Genomic DNA, 14,597 nt, shown 5'->3' on the forward strand with positions numbered 1-14,597 from the left:
TATAGACACGGAATGATAGACGCACAAATAGACGAGCCGATAGACGCGCCGGTAAGTTTTTCTCTGTATTCAAAAATCGCGTCTAAAGGTGCGTCTATGAGGCCTTTTTGTTGTAGTGTTACATGAGGAAATGGAGAGAATGGAAAAAGAGGAGGAAATTAATATATCTCAAGAAGATTGGGAATACGCATGAGGTTGCTTATCAAAGGTGAGACATACTATCAATTAATTTGTTTCTAGTTATATTTCATATAATAAATTGACATGTTTGATCTTAACATTTTACTGCTAGTACACATTATTCAATGCTATTTGGTGTGAGGGTAAACATCTTCGAACTCAAGGTATAGATGAAAAGAGAAATACCCAAGATTGTGGTGTCCTTGCTCACTTCGAGGATGCCAATGGTACCATGGATTCTTTATATATGTACTAGATGTGAAGTGGTTTAAAGAAGTGGTAATAAATGGTCACCATTGCACAATCAGACATCATCCAAGTGGTTTTGTAATCATTGACTCTATAAAATTTCACCAAAACAAGAATGACACATTAGTACTACCTCAACAATGCGAGCAAGTATATATGTAAAAGCTAATTTTTTTATATGTATACATGTGATACATATACACAATATAATAACTATTTAAGTTTCTTACTTTTATTTTTCAAATACAGGTTGTGTATCATCCAATGGTAAACAATAACCGATGGTGGTATGTCATCCATATATCTCATTGTTCAAAACCAATATATGGTAATATTACCGACATAGAGATAGCAGATGACAATTCAACAATTAATGATGATGTACATGATGACACCATAATGGATGATATGTGTGATATAGTACAAGATGAACCTCGCGAGGATGTTCAAGGAAACGTTGTTGTGCTGCTGCGCATCCGAGCCGAAACCGTGGAATCAAAGGAAGCCATGTAGAAGCCGACATTTAAGCTATGAAGACAAAGAATGCACATGAACAAGGCCAACGTAACATGCGGGACAATGAAGCAACAAAGGCAGTAATTTAAGAGCTGTAGCCGAGTTTTTTGTAACAAGTAAGGAGCATCATGTTGTGGCTACTACACTGGCTACACCATTGGGAGATCATACGGGATGGGAACATCCACAAGAACGAGTTCTACTCTCTCTCACTCTTAGTGAGTAACTCCGAAAGCAAGAAGAGAGCTCAAGCCTTATCAAATCATTTCCAATGATTGAGTAAAAGCTTCAAAAGAAGCTTATAGGAGCTTCTGGAAAAACGAAGACTTGCTTTTGGCAGATTTCTAGGCGCCTTCTCTGTCCATTTTTGGGGCGTGATTTTCGTATTGCTTTTCGTCTGGTTGTTTCTGGGGAAAACGACAAGCTATATTGGAGGTGAGGAGCTTTTTCCTGGGGGCTGTTTTTGTTGAGACCGACTAGCAGCTGCTCATAGAGGGGGAAATCATCACATGATGGAGTTGAGCCTCTATGGGGAATTCAGTCTTTATAGATTAGCGGCTGTACCTGGACTGAGGTCCGAAACCTCTAGAAGGAACTGACGGACCAGACAGTGCTGATTTGTGGACGCTGTCACAGCATCTGTGGCATTTGCAAGATCACCTTCATGGTGGTCAGAGAAGCAGGTTACACCATTTAATGTTTTTTTTTCAACTAGAAGAGAACGTGGTGAACAAGGGAATGGAATGGACAAGTCCGTGAAGAGCACATCTGAAAAAGAAGGCCGCACAGAAGGCTTCGAAATCACAACAGGCTAGGTTTACCTTCCTCAATTGATGTTCTCTCGTGTGAGGATCCAGATAGCTACTCACGTTTCTGAGGACACCTTGGAGTGTTACTGCTGATCATGGTGATTTCTTCATTATAAAGCAATTTGTCCCTTGAATTGGTTCTCACATGGAATTAATGTGATGGTGATTGAATTCAAAAGTAGCTTTGATACCCAAAGTGCTTCCTTTGAGCTGAACTTGCCAATCTTCTTGGATATACATGGAGATCACAAGTTATTTTTCTAAGGTGGTATGCCTATAACTATAGCTTCTTGTTAAGAGTAGTTGGCAGCTTCTTTGTTGTAATTTACTTGGCAAGCAATATAGTGATCTCTGGCATAAAAATTTGAGATCTTCTTGTTAGCCTCATGCCTTGCAGCATCTTGAACCCCGTGTTCAGCAGCTCTTGCACGAACTCCATGACATTTCTGGTGAACCCGACGTGAAGGCACTGCGTCAATTTCTAGCAAGATGGGAGACTCGCAAGAAGAGATGACGGACGAGAATGTCATGAAGCATCTGTTTTAGTCGTTTACACCCTATATGTAGCAGCAAGCACATGGGAAATGTGATAGTGATGCCAGGGATGCCTTGAAGGCTGTCCAACAGGAGATGAAGCAGTTCAACGGCCAACAAGTTTCAACTTACCTGCATCTTTATGAAGAAAAGATGAAGTTTTTTGGGGTTTCTCAAGACGTTTGGAGCTGCTACTTCTTGCGGGTCGTGGTTCACGTGCTTGAGGTTTGAATTTCAGAAATTCAAGAAACACATGCTAGTTGGACAGAGTTTAAGAAGGCATTAAAAGATGAATATTTCCTGGAGGATACAGGTATTATGAACCGCAAGAATTTCTTAGCATGGGGTTTCTATGCCTAATAAGGGACTTTTAGCTACTGCCCTTTTGCAAGAGTTCGAGAGCCACTATGATCAGTTGGACGAGAGTGAGCAGCAAGCTTTGGAGATGCACAAGGTGGAATTATTTTTACAAGATGGTGATGTTGATTTACAGGAAAAGTTGGATGATCTTTTGGAGGATCAAGCTATAGATAGAGGCTTAAAGACTGAGTAGAGACATGCCATTGATGTTGTGAATGCCTTTGTTAAGAAGCAGCACAGGAGGGTACGATTGCATTGTAATACATGATCTGCTTCTGGAAAATCCTTGGAGACCTCTACTTCTACCCCTGCTGCAAGTTCTATGCCTACGCCTACTCCTCCTGTTGTAAATCCATCAGTTCCTGTTGCTCCAGTGCCCTTTTCAGTAGATGATGTTATTAAAGGCTTGGTAGACTTGACGATAGAGGTAGTCAAAGCTGAAGTTGGAAAGTTAAAAGAGTAACTTATACCAGTACTTGCTGTAGCACCTGCTCCAGTGACTGCTTTCTTAGTTGGCCAAAGAAAAGGGAGACGATGTATTTGGTGCGATAGTACAGAGCACCAACACTGCAGAGATTGTGATGCTTTTCAAGAAGCGCTTAAGAAGAACGTAATGTTTTGGGGACAAGATGGGAAGGTATGGCTGATAGAGACTGGTGCTCCTCTTGACACGAACTTTGGTAAGGGAGGCATGAATAAGCTAATTGATGATATGGCTGCGCGATAAGCTTGTGTGAGTGCTAGAGGAGATGCTTCAGCTTATGGAGTCCAGCTTGAGCAGAAATAAGATGGAGACTCTGCCTTAGAGATAGCGAGAAGAGGGAAAGTTCAGGCATCCACTATGACTTGTGTGGGCTCTAGCATCCGAGGAGAAACGGGATGGGATTCTCATGTTGAAAGATATTCTATTTTTGCTTATATGGCGGAAACATAGGGTTTAGATGCCATGGTTGAGGAAAAGAGAAGAAGAGATGAGGAGGGTCTTAGCACCTCCAAAAAGACTAGAGGGGGTGACTTTGTTTCACCACCTATTACAGCTCCACCTATGATGAGTTCTCCAGCACAATCAAGTCCTGAACAACCTATGGCAGACAAACAGATGAAAGAAAAGAAGCAACCAAGAAAGAAGCCAGGATTCAAGCTCTTGTCAGACCGTGACATGCAGACGGATATGAGTAAGATTTTTCATGAAAGAATTCTAAATAGTGAAGTCACTTTTAGTCTTGGTAAAGCTCTTGGGATTGCTAGAAGAGAAATACAGGATCAGATGCAGGATCTTTTGCGGAGGAAACGACATGCAGTGGAAGGACCTGCTTTACAGGGATTATGGCATGGAGCTCTTGAGGAAGAGCAAGATGATGCAGTGATGGTTGAGAATGCTTCTGTCAACCCGCAATTGGAGAAAATAGTTCAGCCTATGTAGTATGAGGATGATGATACCCCTATCCTCATTCCTCGTAGCCATTTTTCACGTAGTCATTGGGCTAGAGCAACCATTGAGACGGTGGTAAGGATTGGAGAGAAACAGATTCCTTTGGTCGCTTTAGTCTATCATGGTTCTGAGATTAATCTTATTGCTCGAGGTGTTTATGAGAGTGGCAAGTGGCCTATGGATGCAGAGCATCGCAGGTGCATGAGAGCAGCCAATAATACTTCTGGTGCTATGTATGCTGCTTGTTCGAGCATCAGAATTTCTATTGGCAATGTTGAAGAGGATTATCATTGCTTTATTCAGGATTCTTGCTCTTATCCGATTATTCTTGGACAGCCTTTCATTACAGAAGCAAGAATGGAGACGAAAGTGATGGATGACGGCTTAGGCTATGCACGAATACGCAGTAGGGATGGTATGGGAGCTGTTCAGTTTATGACTGTTGAAGTAAATCATTCGAGAAACAGGGACTACTTGCGTGAGGCACCACTACCTGCGAAGGAGCTGGATTTTCATTAGGTACTGCTGTCTTGCGAGACGCCAGTGGTACGGAGCGGAGAAAAGAGGAGATCTGGCCTCCTGGCAGCCAGTCTTTCTCCACTAATTTTTTTGGTTTTTCTTCAAATATTTCAGTGAATTATCAGAAAATTTCAAATTTATCTAGAGCTGCAAGGCAGTACATTGGTCGTAAGGAGAAAGAGTTGAAGGCTGCAGGTATTTTGCAAGCAGAAGAGCATGTGGATGGGCTGTGTGATGGAACGTCTTATACAGATACTTTGTCTGAGATGGAAAATATGCTGAAAACTGATGTATGTAAGGGTTCAAGGATCATACCAGTGCAAACCTTGGATATGTATCAGGAAATTTCTGATTTTATATTGAAAACAGAGTCAGGGACTGAGAAAACTCAACAAACTGAGTCTATGGCTGAGCTTGATCAGCTTTCAGAGTTGCAGAGGGCTGAAACCTTTCAGCCAGTAGAGTTAAATGCTAAAATAGTTCAGCATACAGAGTATGAGGCTGCATCTTGGAAGTTCACAGAGCAGAGGGCTGAAACCTTTCAGTCAATAGAGTTTAATGCTGAAGAATTTCAGTATACAGAGTTTCAGGCTACGCCCATGTAGTCCATAGAGCAAAGGGCTGAAATCTTTTAGCCACCAACAGAGTTGAGAGTTGTTGAAAAATTGCAGAAATTGCAGCAAAGAAGAGAGTGCCTGACTGATGCCAAGGTTGACACGAAGTATAAAACAATTGATAAGAAGGTTAAGCCGGTTGGAGGGCCGCTTCCTCCTGATAGTGATGAGCAGATGGAAAAAGCTATGAAGTAGCCTATGTTGAGAGATCCTGCAAATATTGGCCATGAATTTACAGTTGAAACTCTTGTAGAATTGAAGATTAGAAATGATGATTTCTTGCTTCCAGTGGAAAAAGAATGTTTCAGAGAGATGCTTGGACGACATGGTAAGGCATTTGCTTTCTTTCCTCATGAAATTGGCTGCATTAGTCCCGAATTGGTTGCGCCTATGGTCATCTTCACCATTCCTCATGTGCCATGGAATATACGTCCTATACCTGTGCCTAGAGCACACTTTCGGAAGCTGATAGAGTTGCTGAATGAGAAGATTGAGATGGGGATTTTCGAACCCTCTTCTGCACCCTATTGTAACAGGTGGTTTACTATTCCAAAGAAGAATGGAACCTTGAGATTTATTCAGGATATGCAGCCCGTGAATAGAGTGACAATCAGGAATGTGGGAACATGACCAGTTGTGGATGAGTTTGCCGAGGCTTTTGCAAGATGAGCCATCTATTCCCTAGGTGACTTGTATTGTGGTTATGACCAATTTCAGCTTGCCTTGGAAAGCAGGGATATCACCACTATGCGGAAACCTATTGGTCTTGTGAGGATGTGTACCTTGCCTCAAGGTGCCACCAACTCAGTTGCTCATATGATAAATGCTATGCATAAAGTTCTGCGAGACTATATTCCGCAATATACCATGCCTTTCTTAGATGATGTGCCTATTAAAGGCTGTGCAGAAGATGAAAAGAATGAGAGTCTTGATTTGCGAGGATGTAGACAGTTTGTGGCTGAACACTTGGTTGCTTGTGAGCAAATATTGACACGATTAGAGGAGGCGAATTTGACTCTTTCAGGGCTGAAATCTATCTTTGGTGTTAATGAAGTCATCATAGTTGGGCATATGGTTGGTTATTATGGGGCATGAAGCCTTCACCTGCAAAGGTGGATGCCATAAGCAGGATTGCAGAGTATTGCTCGACTACTTCACAGGTGCGGAGATTTGTGGGAGCTTGTGTATTTTACATGATTTGGATTCCTCATTTTGCTCACATAGCAAATGTTCTCTATCAGCTGCTTCAAAAGAGGCAGAAGTTTCATTGGGATGAGAAGCATTCGAAAGCCATGTGTAAACTCAAGAAGTTGTTGCAGTCCGCTCCTACTCTTCGCAAGGCAGATTATCAGTGTGGACGGCCAACCATGTTGACAGTTGATACCAGCCCTATTGGCATAGGTTGGGCAGTCGGACAGGATGATGCTGATGGGAACAGATATGCAATCCGCTTTGGAGCTAAAGTTCTTAATGAGCGACATAGAAGATATCCACAGATTAAAAGAGAGTTGTGGGGAGTAGTCACTGCACTAAAGTGTGATAAAGAGTATTTTATTGGTGCTCCAGTTGTTGTGGAAAGAGATTGCTTGCCTTTGCTTGGCATGATTACTAGTTGTTCGACTCCAGATATAACGATGCTTTGGTGGATTGCCTACATCAAATCATTGAATTCAGAATTTCGACACATAGTAGGAAAAGATAATCCATTTGCTGACATGCTATCTAGAGCAAGATATGAGGATGAGGAGTCGTTGCTTGCAAAAGATGATGAGACAAAGTTTGTAGCTTCTGTCATTGTTCATGATTGTCATGTATCTACTATTGAGGCCTTTACTAAAGACCTCTATGTTGGCAAGTGGCTGCAAATTGGTCAGTATCTGAGTTCATTGACTCGAAGAGCTGATTGGATAGATGATGCATTCAAGAAAATTAGAAGAAAGGCTTATGGGTATTTCTTGAAAGATGGTTTTCTTTGGAAGCACCCAAAGAAGAGAGGTGGCCTACCCTTGAGAGTAGTTTGTGAGGCAGCAACGCAGATACAAATTATGCGAGAGTTTCATGAGAGTTCTTGGTTGGACACAGAGGTGTGTGGGCTACCTATGAGAAAATCAAAGAAAGATAATTGTGGAAAGGGATGTATAAGGATGTTTCCCACTTTGTGGAGACTTGCAGGGATTGTCAGCTCTACTCTTTAGTGCGGCATCGCGATGAGTTGCATCCGACCTATCCGCTATGTATGCATTATAAGTGGGTGGTTGACTTGGTTACTTTTCCAGTGGGACTTTGGCAGATGAGATATCTTGTCTTGGCCAGGGAGGATCTTACAAACTATGTTGAAGGCAGATCTTTGCGGACGAAGACCACCATTACAGTATGTAAATTCTTGTTGGAAGAAATATTTTGCAGGTATGGATGTATAGGCAAGATTACTGCTGATCGTGGAGAGCTAGATGCAGATGAAGCTAGAGAATTTTTCTCATGGCTTGGGATTAAGTTGGCTCTTACTACTCCCTATAATCCAGAGGGGAATGGCAAGAGTGAAAGAGGGCATCCGCCAATAATTAAGGCATTGGCAAAAGCTTGTAGAGATCGGATTGGAGATTGGCGGAGATTACTACCTTTTGCATTGTGGGCAAACCGCTCTACACATAGCGTGACTACTGGATATTTGCCTGTAGAGTTGATGTATGGGCAGAAACCTGTCATGCCTATTGAAATTTGTGCTCTCACGTGGAGTGCTCTTCCTTGGCATGAGAACTTATCAAGAGAGGAGCTTCTAGCTCTTTGGATTCGTCAACTAGAGAGAAGAGCAGAAGATGTGTAGCTGTAGTTGATCGTTTGAAGGCATCTTGACTCAGAAACAAGGACATGTTTGATTTGAGGCATCGCTTGTGGCCTAGAGCCATAAAAGAGGGAGATTGGGTTCTAGTCCATGACAGTAGCCTAGAGAATTAGCATAGCAGCATGAGAAAAATGGTTCAAAGATGGTTTGGACTGTATGAGGTGAAACACGTTTTTGACAATGCTACCTATGAGTTGGCTGAATTGGATGGGACAGTATTGAGGGTGCCCATTGCTGGAAAATGAGTCAAGATTTTCAAGAGAAGAGAATATGAAGAGTATGCATTTGAAACATTGGCAGAAGAAGAGCAGTCAGAAGAAATTCTCGTAGAAAAAGCAGAGAATATGAATGATGTACCTCATGCAGAAACAGGTCTATCGAAAACTGATGAAGAACTGGACCTGTTTGTGGACTTAGATGATCATGGATAGTTGGCTCATCTAGAGGATGCGCAGGTTTAGAGGGGGTGGATGTCATGCTGCTATGCATCCGAGCCGAAACCGTGGAATCAAAGGAAGCCATGTAGAAGCCGACATTTAAGCTATGAAGACAAAGGTTGCATGTGAACAAGGCCAACGTAACATACGGGACAATGAAGCAACAAAGGCGGTAACTTAAGAGCTATAGCCCAGTTGTTTGTAACAAGTAAGGAGCATCGTGTTGTGGCTACTACACTGGCCACACCATTGGGAGATCATACGGGATGGGAACATCCACAAGAACGAGTTCTACTCTCTCTCACTTTTAGTGAGTAACTCCAAAAGTAAGAAGAGAGCTCAAGCCTTATCAAATCATTTCCAATGATTGAGTAAAAGCTTCAAAAGAAGCTTACAGGAGCTTGGATTTCTAGGCGCCTTCTCTGTCAATTTTTGGGGCGTTATTTTTGTTTTGCTTTTCGTCTGGTTGTTTCTGGGGAAAACGATGCACTATATTGGAGGTGAGGAGCTTTTTCCTGGGGGGACTATTTTTGTTGAGACGGATTGGCAGCTGCTCACAGAGGGGGGGAATCATCACATGATGGAGTTGAGCCTCTACGGGGAATTCAGTCTTTACAGATTAGCAGTTGTACCTGGACTGAGGTCCGAAACCTCTCGAAGGAATTGATGGACCAGACAGTGCTGATTTGCGGACGCTGTCATAGCACCTGTGGCATTGGCAAGATCGCCTTCATGGTGGTCAGAGAAGCATGTTACACCATTTAATGTTTTTTTGTCAAGTAGAAGAGAACATGGTGAATAAGGGAATGGAATGGACAAGTCCGTGAAGAGCATATCTGAAAAAAAAGGCCACACAGAAGGCTTCGAAATCACAACAGGCCAGGTTTACCTTCCTCAATTGGTATTCTCTTCTGTGAGGATCCAGATAGCTACTCATGTTTTTGAGGACACCTTGGAGTGTTACTGCGGATCATGGTGATTTCTTCATTATAAAGCAATTTGTCCCTTGAATTGGTTCTCACATGGAATTAATGTGATGGTGATTGAATTCAAAAGTGGCTTTGATACCCAAAGTGCTTCCTTTGAGCTGAACTTGCCAGTCTTCTTGGATATACATGGAGATCACAAGTTATTTTTCTAAGGCGGTATGCCTATAACTGCAGCTTCTTGTCAAGAGTAGTTGGCAGCTTCTTTGTTGTAATTCACTTGGCAAGCAATATAGTGATCTTTGGTATAAAAATTTGAGATCTTCTTGTTAGCCTCGTGCCTTGCAGCATCTTGAACCCCGTGTTCAGCAGCTCTTGCACGAACTCCATGACAACGTAGAGGAGGACAATAATGTGGTTGATGATATTGATGAAGTTATTGAGCAATATAGCAACACATCTAATAGTGGGGTAGACTTATTTGTTTCGTTACCTCTTGGTAACATAGACATAGAAATAGATAGTTTAGCAAGGGCTGATCTCATTGAAGATGAGATGGATCATTCACTGTAACATACTTAATTTGTTTAATGATTCAATGTGTATTCTTAATTCTATGGAAAATATCTTGCGCACGCGTGCATACTCAAGAATCAATAGTCAAGTTTAAAGCTAAATTGAATTTTCCATAATAAAAAGGAAGTATTTTTTATCATCTTCAAGTAGAGAAATTACGAGATACATGCAATGCTTGCTACTAATTGTATAATAAGGTTTGTGTCACTTGCTGCTAATTACTTATATTAGGCTTGTCAATTGGCAGAACTGCCATTCATTAGAGAGCAATGTAAAAAAATTTATTAACTCTGTTTTTTTTATTGTATTAAGTCCAATTTCAGGTGGTTAAATAATTACATGTCTGAAAACGCGTCTATATTTGCATCTATTTGCATGGATATATAGATGCAAAATTCGTGTCTATTTACACACTCTTTTACACGCGCATATAGACGCAATGATAGATGCGCTCGAATTTGCATATCTAACATGCGCGTCTATGCCTCGTTTCTATTGTGGTGTCTAATGAGTTGAGTTACTTTTTAAGATCTCATATGATAAAGAGAAAGTTTACTTGGAAGTATATCCCATAGTAAAATGGGGCTATAGAAAGGACAAATATGCACATTGCAGAAGTTGCACGGGCATTGATGTGGCTGAAAAGAATCTACCAAAATATTATTAGTATGAAGTTTTTCATAGTATTGTCTATATTATGAGCAAAACTTCCACAATTTTAGTTCATGGGATGATCCTCGAAGAATACTTTACAGGCAAAAAGCTTAATATATCACACTTGAAAGTATTTGATTGTATCGCATATATTCACGTGACAAATGAGATACAAAAGAAACTTGATCCAAAGGTTGAAAAATATAATTTTCATTGAATACTCTTTTTTTAAAAAATGATATCATTGTCGTAACCCTATTGTAGGTGAGTTCAAAGTGAGTACATATATTTTTTTAATGAGATGAGCAGTTGATATGCATCTAGTGGTGATGCATTGGATGATGATCATGATCATAATAGTTATGTGCAAAAAGAGAAGTAAGAATCATGGAGCCTTAGTGGACTAGAAACATCATCTGGTACTACATCTACAATTAGCCTTTGGTCCTCCCTTGGTCTAGGAGACTAAGTAGCAATCGTATCTCTTCAAGTGCATCTACGAGTGTTGCAGATAAAGACAAAAGGAAGAAGAAAGTGTGAGGTAGTATTGAGCCATCTACTATTTCATTTGGGGTTTGATAGAGATTCTAGTGGTTCAAAGAGTTTGGATGATGAGATTGGTATTCCTTCAATCAAGGCACCAATTGTAGAGAGAGAACATGGTAATGTAAAGGCTCCACTAAGTGATCCAGTGGTATGTAGGTCTAGCAAGATTAGATACCCAATTAAAATATTTGGTTTTGAAGGTTACCCAACTTACCATTATACTTATATGGTAAAGGTGGTTAAGGATGTTGCGCCCACTTTTCTTGAGGATGTTGTCGGTCATGATCATTGGGATGCATTAATGGATGAGAAGATGGCTACATTAGAGGCCAACAAGACTTGGGATCTAGTATCATTGCCTAAGGATAAGAAAGTTGTTGGTTGTAAGTGGTCTATAAAATTACACGTAATGTAGATGGTTAGGATGGTTACAAAAGGCTATGCTCAAATACATAGCATAGATTATGAAGAGACATTCACTTGAGTTGTGCAAGGATGATAACTATTAGATATGTGATTGCTTTGGTAGCAACCAAAGGTTGACCAAAGGTTGGAGTTTGTAAAAAATGGATGTAAAAAATTCATTCTTACATGGTGAATTGTAAGAAATGATATGTAAGGAGCAGTCAATAGATTATGATGATTTAGAGCATCACACATATATGTACTAGTTAAACAAGATACTCTATGGGTGGCTGAAGCAAGCACCTAGAGCATGGTGTGATAAGATCGAATAGAATCTTGTCAACATTGGAATTTATGTTTCTGATGTTGATCACTCACTTTATGTGAGAAAGAAAGATGTCAATGGTCATCATAGTAATCTATGTGGGATTAATTGATTATTATAGGTGATAGTGACAATGGGATTGTTAAAGTCAAGTGCCTTTTGAAGAAAAAGTTTGAGATGAAGGATTTGGTTGAGCTAAGGTACTTTCTTAGTATTGAGGTGATCAAATGTTATGATGGTATATGGCTATCCCAAAGGCAGCATGGCTTGGATATCAATACAAGGAATTGGGCAATTAGCGACGCCGATTAGCGATGGCGAATATCGGCGTCGCTATTGGCATCGCCATTGGCGACGCAAATAGCGACGCCGCAGGAAAAAAAAATCGGTCGAAACCCGAGCGCTATTTTCATTTGTTTTGCTTCGACTTTTGAGAGCGAGAGCAAGGGAGAGAGCGAAGGCTTTGTGAGAGAAGAAGAGGAAGAAGACTTGCCGCCACCGCCGCCGCCGTTGTTCGCGAAGGAGAGGAGGAGCCCTCATTGCAAAGAAAAGTCGCCCCACGCTCACCATATCTCATTGGTGAGTCTCCCTCTCTCTTTCTTTTGCTTGTTGAAGGTTTAAATCATTCTCTTTTGCTTGTTTAGGAGAGGAAATGAAAGAGAAGGAGAGGGAGAGGGAGAGAGAGGGAGAGAAAGAGAGGGAGAGCGAGAGGGAGAGAAAAAGAAAGAGAGGGAGAGTGCATTCTCTCTCTCTCTCTCCCTTTTGCTTGTTTAATGTTTAAATCACTTTCTTTTTTGCTTGTTTAGGAGAGGAAACGAGAGAGTAAGAGAGAAAGAGAGGGAGAGGGAGGGGGAGGAAATGAGAGAGGGAGAGAAAGAGAAAGAGAGGGAGAAGGAGGGAGAGTGCATTCTCTCTCTCCCTCTCCCTTTTGCTTGTTTAATGTTTAAATCACTTTATTTTTTGCTTGTTTAGGAGAGGAAATGAGAGAGAAAGAGAGCGAGAGGGAGAGGGAGGGGAAGGAAATGAGAGAGGGATAGAAAGAGAAAGAGAGGGAGAGTGCATTGTATCTCTCCCTCTCCCTTTTGCTTGGAGGATGTTTAAATCACTTTATTTTTTGCTTGTTTAGGAAATGAGAGAGAGAGAGATAGAGAGGGAGAGGGAGAAAAAGAGAAAGAGAGGGAGAGGGAGAGGAAGGGGAAGGAAATGAGAGAGGGAGAGAAAGAGAACGAGAGGGAGAGGGAGAGGGTGAGAGAAAGAGAGGGAGAGAGAGGGAGAGGGAGAGAAAGAGAAGGAGAGGGAGGGGAAGGAAATTTAAGATAATATACTTACTGATAATGGTATGCAATGTGCTTTGCCATGGGCCAGGTACATTGGTAACTCTTTAAGATGGCTTAAAAATGGTCAATTCCTTCATAATGTCCAAGTAGGGGATCTAATTGTGATATGCATAATTCATTGTTTTTGTATTAACTTTATAGGCATTCCAAATTAGAAATCATGCCAACTAGTCAACGGAAGGACTAAAAGAAAATGATACCCTAGCTAATGGTCATTAAGGTACTTCATCAAAATGAACCCAAAAGTATTGTTATAGAAGAAGAAACCCTTAAATTGAGTATATGATAATTTCTCTCAAGTCTTATGACTATGAGTAGAATTGATTGAAATAAATTTTATTACTATAGTTATTAAATTTCATAGATGGCGCGCATTAATTTTAAAATTGATTACTTATACTCAAAACCGAGATATAACAAATAATTATCTACCGGGACAAACAAATCCTTAAGCATGATACAAGGCCGAGATATAGCATCGGAAAATCTCTCAACTACTATATACAATGCAAGATTTATGGTCAACTTGCAACTTGACGTACATCTCCATAAAGCTATCCATTTAAGCCTCATTTGCTGTAATGTAGATAAGATGGAAAACGAAGAAGGCCTTATTGTTCAAGACCGCGAGACGTATCTTAATCAGCGTGTCCCATGTCCTTGCTCTCAATGCAAGTTGGCAATTAGACGAAAACGTCGATTGTCTATAGAACACGTACAACGATTTGGCGAGTTTCCATCTGAGATCATTGATCAGGCGATTGCAGATTTTCAGCAAACGGTAATTTGAAGTTAATATTAATCATGCATTGTACTATCAAGCTAATTGAAAACCATGCACAATAAGATTGGGTCTTGTTGGCAAATTTTCTATCCAGGGGGGTGATGTCTTGACCCAAGGGGAAGTGCACCCTTTGCGCCCAATTATAAGAGTTCGTGGACGTGCAATGGATGGATTGCAGGAGCCAATCGACCACTCGCAAGGCCCATCTATACCGTCAATGCCAGAGGAGACAGACAACCTTCCCGACCTGCCTACAATCTTGGAGCCTGAGATGGAGGCAATGATCGATGCATTGATTCCCATGGATGTTGAGACATCTGACCCGCTTAGAGAGAAAGCATCCATACCATTATATGATGGGTGCGGAGTATCTCGGTTGAAGACATTGCTTGCACTCTTAAGTGTGCAAGCAAAATACGGTTGGAGCAATACGAGTATGACTGAGTTATTCAGGTACCTTGCACACAGGCTTCATTGATTTTTTTTTAAACAGTATTATTGCAAACATTTGTGTTTTTTCAAGGTGTTTTATGATTTTTTTCAGGTTATTGA

Source organism: Lygodium microphyllum, chromosome 12, assembly GCF_053477565.2.
Source record: "Lygodium microphyllum isolate KBCC chromosome 12, Lygodium_microphyllum_v1.1.10, whole genome shotgun sequence".
In the NCBI taxonomy this organism is placed as follows: Eukaryota; Viridiplantae; Streptophyta; class Polypodiopsida; order Schizaeales; family Lygodiaceae; genus Lygodium; species Lygodium microphyllum.